The 9,362-nt window shown below is 40.7% G+C and overlaps 1 protein-coding gene across 5 annotated transcripts in view; it reads right to left on the reverse strand.

Moving 5' to 3' along the window:
• Positions 1–8,739, reverse strand: part of AFTPH (aftiphilin) — a 67,520-nt gene extending 58,781 nt beyond the window's left edge. For 4 of the 5 annotated variants that reach the window (XR_002913878.2, XM_024242582.3, XM_054548136.2 and 1 more), the window contains exon 1: positions 8,452–8,641. The gene's annotated coding sequence lies outside the window, so the exon portion shown is untranslated. Of the gene's footprint in view, positions 1–8,451 lie in introns of all 5 variants that reach the window. The other variant, XM_024242581.3, reaches the window with a different exon arrangement.
• Positions 8,740–9,362: the final 623 nt, after the last annotated feature.

Below are 9,362 nucleotides of genomic sequence, written 5' to 3' on the forward strand. Positions count from 1 at the left end.
AATACCTATTCATAACTGTCTTCAGCTTGTTTGACAGTTAGGAAGCCCAGTTTATTTTCTGCAGGAAAAAGGTAAATGTTTCCAAAGAATCAAATAAGCATTATGTAAGATTATCTACTTAATTACACATGTCAAACAGTATGTATTTAAACTTATTTGATCTTACTCCTTGCCTTCATTTTTACACAAAGTGGGCTACAAAATAAATTTTCCCATAGGTATTAAACACACTCAAATTAGTAATACAAGTTTATCTAGGTTTCATCCTTACTCAATTTTCCCAAAACAATTTCATCTACCTAAGGCTTTTATTAATAATTACCATATTCTTGGACTCTCAGATTCATCTTTACAGCCTAGCCAAGCCAGTTCCCTGCTTAGACCTCTCCACTTGATTCCACAAAGATCTCAAACTGAGCTTAATAAGAACAGAGCTCAAGCTCTTTTTCCTTAAAGCTGGTCATGTTCCCGGGCTCTCTAACCCAGTTACCATACCAGAAACTTAAGATCCCCTTTGACAAAGCTCCTTATCCTTTAATATCTGTAACAAATGATTTCACCTCACAAATCCCTCAATTCTGGAATATCTACCTCTTTTCACCTCTGACTCCACTCTGGTCCAGAATGCCATTATCATCTAAACTAATCTCCCTAAGTAGTATTTGATCATGCCCAACCCAAGTAATCTTTTTAAAAGTCAAATTTGATCATGCCAATCCTCTTCTTGTGATAAACATTAAAAAAAAAAATATTTAACAAAGACTTTAAACCATTCCTATCTCTCCAGCCTTACTCCTCCTTTCCCCCATTGTTTTCAATGCTCTAGGCTAGGCCTTCTTCCAGTTTCTGAAAGGTAGATAATTAACATTCCCTTGTGCCACAGGGTCTTTGCACTTACAGTCCCAGTGCCTAAGACATTCCCAAATACCCTTCAATTTTTAGGTGAGAGATCAATTCCTCAGGTAAGTTTCCTAACGCCCTCCCTCAAGTCCTCCTACACATATTTCTTTCAGAGCATAAGAACCATAGTAAGTTATAGTTTGTGATCAAACACTTGTAACTTGAAAAATTACCGTGCAACCCGTGTACACTACGAAAAATAGATTGAGAGGTTTAAATGTAATACGTAATTTAAAAAAAATCTATGTATTCCTTTCTATAAGAGTGAAGTTAATCTTATATTTTTTCTCTAAATTGTCATTTCTAGAGCAGCACTGTCCAACTGACAATAAAGCCATATATGCAATTAAAAATCTTCTAGTAGCCACATTTAAAAAGAAACAGATGAAATTTTATCTAACCCAAAGTATCCACAATATTATTTTAACATGTGAGCAATGTAAAATATTACTGATATATTTCACATTAGTTTTTAAAATCTGCTGTGTATTTTACACTGAAATCACATCTTAATTTGGACTAGTTTCATTTCAAGTGACAGACTTGGCTAGTGGCTACTGTATTAGACAAGATAGTTCTAGAAGATAGTACTGTATTTTTTTATATTTAAATAGCTTGCTAACAGAATAGGTTATCTTAAAAAGAGCATGGCATTAAGCAAGATTAACCTTATATCAAATAAAGGCATATCTCAGGTTTAAATCATTCAAAAATTTTACATTATGCAAACATTCCACACTGCTGAAAAGCCTAAATTCAAAATAAAAATTCCAGTAATTTAAAAACTGCATATTACTGATCATCTGAGGAAATGAGGGAGATGGAGACTCAACCACTGCTGGTAGGAGTGATTTTATTATAACCTCTTAGAAAGTAACAGGCTTTCCCTCTGACTTAATAACTCTACTTCTAAGATTTGATCCTATGAAAATAATCAACAATAAGGTCAAAGAATTATGTACAAACTTTCTCACCAAGATGCTCTTCTATGATGGTAAAATCTGGAAAACCCACATTAGTGGGAAATAGCAGAGATAACTTGAAAATGGCATTCTACACAGTCATTAAAAAGCATGGTTTTTTTCATTTTGTCATTTTTTTTTTGAGACAAAGTCTCACTCTGTCACCCAGACTGGAGTGCAGTGGTGTGATCTAGGCTCACTGCACTCTCCACCTCCCGGGTTCAAGCAATTCTCCTGCCTCAGCCTCCCGAGTAGCTGGGATTACAAGTGCCTGCCACCACGTCTGGCTAATTTTTGTATTTTTAGTAGAGACGGGGTTTCACCATGTTGGCCAGGCTGGTCTCAAACTCCTGACCTCAGGTGATCCTCCTGCCTCGGCCTCCCAAAGCGCTGGGATTACAGGCGTGAGCCACCACACCTGGCCAAAAAGCATGTTTTAAAGAAAATTTAGTAACATGGAGAAATGCTCACAATTTAATAAGTAAAAGAAAGATCAATGCAATATAATTCATATGTATATGTATGACATGCTCACATATCCACAGTAAAAATAAAACAGGAAGAAAACCAAAATATTAACAGTTTTCTTTTTGTAGTATGATGACCAGTGATATTTTTCTTCTATTATCCCTCTTAACATGTATTTATTGAGTGTTACTTTGTGCCAGGCATTAAAATAGAAGGGTTCCTGCCATCATGGGCACACCCATTTTCTTTCTACTTTTTTTCCACATTTTCCCAAATTTTCTATAATAAGCACATTATTTTTTCATAATTTTAATAACTGGAAAAACATAATATGAAGTAGATAATGATTTGGGTAAATCAGTTGCCACGGGACATTTTTGGGTGAACTGGGAAAGAATCTGAATATGGCCTTGAATATTAGTTTAGATGACTAAACTGACTTAAAACAAAAAAAACTACAAAACAGTATGTACAACAAGTCTTCATTTTGGTAAAAATACACATATATAAATATATTAAAATGTGTAGGAAAATATGCATTATTATATAAACTGTAACTATGAGGGATTTGCTTTTTTTTTTTTTTTTTTGAGACGGAGCCTCACTCTGTTGTCCAGGCTGGGGTGCAATGGCATGATCTTGGCTCACTGCAACCTCCACCTCTCAGGTTCAAGTGATTCTCCTGTCTCAGTCTCCTCAGTAGCCGGGATTACAGGCGCCCGCCACCATGCCTGGCTAATTTTTCTATATTTTTAGTAGAGATGGGGTTTCACCATGTTGGCCAGGCTGGTCTCCAACTCCAAACCTCAAGTGATATGCCCGCCTGGGCCTCCCAAGGTGCTGGGATCACAGGCGTGAGCTACCGCACCTGGCTGAGGGATTTTTTTAAAGTAATTTTTCCACCCTGGGCAACATAACAAGGCCCTATCTCTACTAATAATAAAAACAATTAGCCAAGCGTGGTGGTGTGCGCCCGTGGTCCCAGCTATTTAGGAGGCTGAGGCAGGAGGATTGCCTGAGCCCAGGAGGTCTGGGCTGCAGTGAGCCATGATCACTCCACTGTACTCCAGCCTGGGTGACACAGTGAGACTGTCTCAAAAAAAAAAAAAAAAGTGATTTGTTTTTTTGCTTGTCTATTTTCTATGATGCTCCTGTATGCTTCTGCAATAAGACTATTTTAAAAAATTTAAATATGTATACACCCACTATTTACTGAGTATCTATTACATACAGAACTGAGTAAAAGGAGTCACAACCTTAAAGAAACTTACAACTAATTAAGGAGAATAATACAAGAGAACAGCAAAAATGATGCAAGATAGAATATAAACATCCCTGAAGTAAAATGTGGCTACCAAGATTCTAAGAAAAAGATCACACTTGATTGGGAAGAGGAGGAATGGTGAAAAAAAAAAAAAAACTTCAAAAAGGAGAAAATTTGAAATAGGAAGGATTTAATTGACAGAGGAAATGGTAGTCATTAAAGATAAAGCATGGGGCCCCTGTCAAGGAACAGTAAGACACATAATAAAATATGGTTAGAACACAGGATATATGAAGGGTACAGGCAGTAAGCTGGAAACATAGGTTGCGAGGGCCTTGAATTTTCAGAAGGGAGTGCCTCTGTAAGCTTTCTGAGCTTAAAAATGAGGGAATTATTGCGGGTTCCAATTCAAGAAACTGTCCTACCACTTCTCATCTCTACTGCTACCATCTTGGTTCATGCCACTACCACCTCTTAACTCTACCAGCACAATTCTCTCCTGACTCTGCTTCTATTCTTACATTCCACTCCTATAGTCTATTTTCTATATAACAGCTAGACAGATCCTTTTACAACATAAATTATCTTACACCTTTACTCAAAAATCCTGCAATGACTTACCATCTCCCACAGTAAAAAGCCTAAGTCATTAGAATTTCTGTAAGGACCCTAAAACACTGCCCCTCTCACCCTCTAACTCTGATCACAATTCGTACTATTCTTCTACTTGTTCACCCTATTCTCTCCACCCTGGACTTCTCTGCCACAATTCCTTGACTATTCCAGGCATACTTCTGTCTCTACCACTCTTCTTATTTGCTTCCCCTTCTTCAGGTTTAAGCCTTCTCTGACTCCACTCTATATAAAACAGCAAGCCCCACCAACCTCCCTTACTACTGGCTCAAAGCAAAAAATTCACCACTCCCTATCCCCCAAAACTGATTCCATTTTTCTGATGATACTTAACATCATCTGCCATTATTGCTATTGCTTATTTTATTGCTATTTGCTTATTTGTCCCAAATACGTACACAAATGTGTGAGTACATACATATATACACAAAGAAACTGAAGCTGTAGGAGGGCAGATTTTTTTTCTTGTTTGTTCATTTCAGTATCCCCAGCACCTAGAACAGGGTCGGACAAATAGCAGGTGCTCAACAGATATTTGTTTTACGAATGAAAGGAAGAAGATAACATGCATGGTGTCAGTAGATATTTAATTGAAATGGTTTATGGTATACTGTAAATATTTACATAAATAGAACCTACAGTAAATTCTCATTTACTGTGTAATTTTCCTAAGGGAATTATTCACAAATACAGTGCTTGTAAATTAACCTTTAATTAATTAGCAATCTATCTCTGCAAAGCTTATCTTCAAGTCAGCTATTTGGAACAAGGGTGACAGTGACTGACAACCATAGGATGGAGTCTTAAATCATTATTTCCCTCTTCTTTTCAATTGTCCCAAATCAATAAGCAGTGATTCCCCACCTCCTTTCTTCCTCCCCACTTAGTTCTGACCTTTTCCCTTTTCTTGGGAATAGGTCTAATCCACAGACCTATGAGCCCCTACCCTAGGAGGGTAAGGCCAGAAATAGACACTAGGAGTGTGACAAAGGGCTGTTAAATGGTTGCCAGCAATAGGGAAGAGCCCAGGCAAGGGAAGTTAATGCAGAGGAATCTGGAGAGGCAAACAATTCTTAATTAAAAACATTTTTTTTTTTAAACTTAGAAGCTCCTTGTATTTTAAAAGAAAGTCAACACAAAATAATACTAACTCCTTTCCTGTCCTTTTTTTAATACACAATGCTGAAAGAAGAGTGATACTTTATATATGTTTTAAAGTTAAATACCTAAACTTTTAATTTCTTTTTTTTTGGAGACAATGTTTTGTTCTTGTTGCCCAGGCTGGAGTGCACTGGCGTGATCTCAGCTCACTGCAACCTCCGCCTCCCGGGTTCAAGCGATTCTCCTGCCTCAGTCTCCCGAATAGCTGGGATTATAGGCATGTGCCACCACACCCGGCTAATTTTGTATTTTTAGTAGAGACGGGGTTTCTCCATGTTGGTCAGGCTGGTTTTGAACTCCCGACCTCAGGTGATCTGCCCACCTCAGCCTCCCAAAGTGCTGGGATTACAGGTGTGAGCCACCGCTCCCGGACTTTAAACTTTTAATTTCATTGTGAAGAATTTCATGCAAACCTTAGGGAGAAAAAAGCCATAACGAATGAGCAAGTAACCGTCACCCAGGTGTGTTAAATCTTAATCTCTTAACAAGTCAACTTCGGATTTTTTTTTAAGGATACAAAGATATGTTTGTAAACCCACGGGCCCCTCCTAGATCCTTCATCCCTCTCAAGTTCTCCAAAGGTCACTTTTATTCCGACTTGGTGTTTATCATTCCTATGCATGTTGTTATACTTTTGCTACATATTGCACAAATCACAGACAATACATAGTATAGTTTTGCATAAGACTATATAAATGGTCTAGCAAATGGCTCTGTCACATACCAGCTGTTTGACCTCAGGCAAGTTACTTAGTATCTGTGTGCCTCAGTTTCCTCTCTGAAAAATGAGGGATACTACTACTTACTACCTTACAGGTTGTTGTGTGGATTGAGTTAGTACACTATATATAAAGCATTTAGAAAACTATCTTGCTCATAGGAAGCAATATATATGAGCAACATATATACTGCTCATATATGTCAGCAATTATCATATAAAGCTGCAAAAGGACTTGTGACTATATCTGATATATACACAAACTGACAGAGAAAATGATTAGCAAAATGAGATATGTAAAATCCATACAATGCCAGATTTTCAAAATAGTGTAAAAACTAAAAATACTTATCAAGTTCCGGCTAGAAAGGTTCACTATTCTACTTAAAAAGGAATTGAAAGTGCTTAGAGGGAAAAAACCTTTATTTTTTAATCTACAAAGTGTAGGTAACATTAAATTAGAATATAAACATTTTATTTAAATAATTTATGATGATTTAAAAATATCTAAATACTTAGCAGCCTCCTTTTATGAGATTTGGGGGAAGGGTTGGGAGAGAAGGGGCAATCCCTTAATGAGAAGCTATTCAAAGACTTTGCCTGCTGAGGAAAGCACTTTAGATTTCACACAAAATAAAACATTATTTGGTACTCAAATGTCATTACATTTCTGAATTAGTTTTTCACTAAATGTAAGCAGAACAAATGAAAATGTAAAATGATGTTTTATGATAGGATTCACCCACACTATACAATTTTCATAACGAAAACTGGATTCTGCAAGATGTATCAAGGCTATTAAGGACATATTATCCTTGTTGTGATATAGGATTATTTTTTAACAGTCTCTAGGTCAAAAGATCAGCAAACATTAAAACTTAAATGCCCTACATATTATGTGAATTGTAGTGGATTTTTTTCCAGAGGTTTTTGAAGATTTAAAAATATATGTGTACTTTGAAGATCAACTGATATATCTAATTTAATCCACGGAGGAACAACCAGATCTAATGAATATCTGCTAAATGCCATTTACTGGGCTAGATGTCTTACACAAGATCTGTCTTTTAATCCATATGAAATATCTTTACGAAGAAAATTTAGGAGACTACCACAGATACTTTGTTTAAACAAATATACCTCTGCGAAGTGTTAAAAATGACTACTAAAAAAGCCAACATTTAAACTGGTAAAACATATAAAATGTACGTGACTGTGCTAATTATATTAACATAATAATGTTGAAACATTTGTTGTCCCTAGAGTTTAGCATATATTTTAATGTCTAAGAGGTTAACTGAAAGCAACAATTAAGTGTAGCATCAAAGATAAACTGTGTCTCCCCTCCACCAAAGAAAATCCTCGGAAAAGGAGGTGGAAGGAAGACTTACATTGTGGGAAAAGTTGAAAACCAAAGTTCTACTTTACTTCTCCTAAAGTGAGAACTTTGAAACGGAACCATTACTTTTGTTTCATCCCCCGGCCCAGTAAAAAATTTACATATATGAGTCAGTTCTTCCCTCGGCCCCAACAGAAAAGACTCAGTATAACCAAGCTATAACTTGCACAAAGCAACAAGGAAAAAAAACCTTGCTATCCCCATTACTTTCCTAATAGAGCAAGGACCCTACCACCCCTCACCCCATACTCTGCCTCTGCCCCAAGCAAGACGCAGCACCTGCCAAACCAGGCACTTAAATAATGGTCCAACTTTTCAAACGCAATCTGGAGAGGAGACGCAGATAATTTCTCGAAGAGTGCAAGAAGACAGCAGAAAAGGTACTCTCAGGAAGGGATGCGTGAGCTTTGGGGCTGTCCCCTCTGCCTGTTTGAGGAGTCCAAATTCGCTTGCTTCAGAGACCCTTGGAAGCAGCACACTGAGGTCGCGGCCAGCCTCGGGCCTCGGTGAAGGAGGCAGTGTTTACACCTGTCACGAGGGAGGGGGAAGGAGAGCGAAGAAGCCCGAGCAAAGCCCCAAACTTCTGAACAGCTCCCGGGAGAACGCAGCCAGCGCGGAGCTTTGGGAGGTGGAAGCAAAGGGGCAGGGAGAGCCGGCGGTGGCCGGGGAGGGAAGGACTCCCACTTACCCGGCCGGTGCCCGGGATGGCGAGGAGGGGGCCGTGCGCTTCGGGCGCCACCAGCGGCGTTCCCGCACTCGCTGCAGAAGAGAGCAGAGCCCAAGCCGGCAGCCTGCAGGCCCGCAGAGCCAGCTCCGTCCTCGCAGCTCCCGGCTCCGCGGCGGGCAGATGCTCCCCGCCCGGGTGAGGGTCCGCCTGCTGGGCCGGGCCCGGTCCCCGCACCCTCTTTCCCCGGCGCAGCTAGGGGAGCGGAACGGCGGCGCTTACCTGGCTCCTTCGGGGCGGCTGCGATGGGCATGGCTGAGGGGCCCGGGGAGGAACTGACTCCCCGGGGAAGGGCCGTCTATTCCGACGCGGAACTGGTGAGAGCGGAAGGCCGGCTGCTCACAGCCCTGTCAGCGCAGCAGCACCATGGACGCCCACCCGGAGTTTCACCGCTGCCACGGGACCCCCATCCCACTACCCTCCGCCCTCTTCCGCCGCCGCCGCCTCCTCCACCTCCTCCACGGAGACCCCCCGCCCACTCCACACACTCTCCCATCATGCAGCGGGGGAACCGCTGCCGCCGACACGTCACTTCCGGGCGCAGGTGGCTAGGTCGGGACCGGGCGCTGGTGGGTGCTGTGGGGTGGGGGAGGACACTCCAGGGGAATTGGTGTCACAGAACGATTATCCCTGCGCAGGCGCTCTCGTGCAGAGCGCCAGCCGCCATTTTGGGTGCGGGCAAGCTGCCCTTTCCTTTTACTTCCTCGCGAGTCATAGAGCTGTAGGGGGATAGACGTCTTCCCGCACTCAGGCGCCGGGTGAGGCTGCGCTCCCGGCGAGGGACAGGTGCGCCTTTCAGCCGGTTAACGTTCAGCTCAAGACAGGGTTAAGTCTCTTGCTCTCCAAATAAAATTGTAAAGGTTTGGAAATATAGAACCACATTTTTACCAAAAACCTACTAGAGAGCATTCGTCAGCTTGCCCTTTTCGCCCCGAAAAACGACTTTTTCACTCACAGCCTGTCTCTTCCTCTTTTTAAATTTATGGCGACAGAAGAAGAAGCTGATATTAACAAATAACAAGAGATTGCGATAAACAGAATTTAAGGTGGGAAAGCAGCCGCCAAACTGACAAATCGTCTTCGAAACGGACAAGAAAATAGTAGTCCGGAATTTGGCTAATGGATGGAGAAGG

The sequence above is a fragment of the Pongo abelii genome, chromosome 12, assembly GCF_028885655.2.
Source record: "Pongo abelii isolate AG06213 chromosome 12, NHGRI_mPonAbe1-v2.0_pri, whole genome shotgun sequence".
NCBI lineage: Eukaryota > Metazoa > Chordata > Mammalia > Primates > Hominidae > Pongo > Pongo abelii.